This window comes from Poecilia formosa, unplaced genomic scaffold, assembly GCF_000485575.1.
Source record: "Poecilia formosa unplaced genomic scaffold, Poecilia_formosa-5.1.2 Scaffold613, whole genome shotgun sequence".
Classification (NCBI taxonomy): domain Eukaryota; kingdom Metazoa; phylum Chordata; class Actinopteri; order Cyprinodontiformes; family Poeciliidae; genus Poecilia; species Poecilia formosa.
Genome location: NW_006800552.1, coordinates 246,366 through 247,389, shown reverse-complemented (window position 1 = coordinate 247,389; position 1,024 = coordinate 246,366). Strand labels below are relative to the sequence as shown.

Below are 1,024 nucleotides of genomic sequence, written 5' to 3'. Positions count from 1 at the left end.
GTAAAACCATTCCTATAATTTTTTTTTTTAACAATGACATGGTTTTAAAGTTCTAAAGCAAGTTATGATTAACATTTGACAAAGTTGGTGATGTTTTCGCTTTACGTAATTAAAAACAGCTTTATTTATATATTGTACCAGCTGTATTCAAAATGCCACAATATTTGTATTCTCAGGAATTTTCCCATTTTTGATTTTGTTTTTTAGTCGCTTCAGTGGGATTAACCCAGAAAGGGGCACAAAAGCCAGTCATGGGAAGATGGTATCCAAAAAGACAGGAAAGACCATTCAAAAGAAAAAGTGACGGTCAATGTTCAGGTTTCCACCCTCATCAAAAACCTGATGGACTTTGAGTGGCATCTCATTTAGGTTAGTTGTTCTTTTCTTTGAACTCTTTCTGTTTCCATATTATTTAGGATCTAAATTGTATTGTCTTTTCTTTTTCCATGTTGGAAAAAGAATAAATAAAGTAATAAAGTAAGTGCCACTTGGACTCTTGAAAACCATTAATAGTTCACATTTTAAAACCCTGTTAATACTAGAATTCCACATTATTTCAGCCATGTTGAATTTTAGATTTTGGAAGTCATTTTTCTTTGATTTTGTTTAGTGATACCTAAAGCATGGATATCTCTTTAAGAACTGTGTTTTTATGTTCATAAGATTGTAGAAATTAATGAGTTAAACCTAGTTTATGTCACTGTAAACTGAAAGTCTTCAATTTTTATTCCAGTGTTAGTGAAACTAACTGACTTTGAAGGCCTATTTTTTTACCAGTTCTCTGAGGAATGGTTTTGTGTTATTTGTTTTGAATGTTTGGATATACTGGAAATATATGTGGTTTGAGGCATAGTGGTGCCTTTAAATAAAAATTCTGTTCTGACGGTTACTTATCGCATCCTCTTTTGTGTTATGTCAGTGTTTCTCAACCTTTTTTGGGCAAGCGCCCCCCTAGCCCTTATCCAGGTCCCTCACCGCCCCCCACTAAAAAAATTTGCAGGCTACTTTGCACTGACCATTATTT

General features: G+C 33.4%; 1 long non-coding RNA gene across 1 annotated transcript; it reads left to right on the top strand.

Moving 5' to 3' along the window:
* Positions 1 to 39: 39 nt before the first annotated feature.
* Positions 40 to 884, top strand: LOC107834409 (uncharacterized). The gene is made up of 2 exons (XR_001660200.1): positions 40 to 369; positions 479 to 884. It is a non-coding gene; the product is annotated as an uncharacterized LOC107834409 (long non-coding RNA).
* The last annotated feature ends 140 nt before the right edge of the window (positions 885 to 1,024 follow it).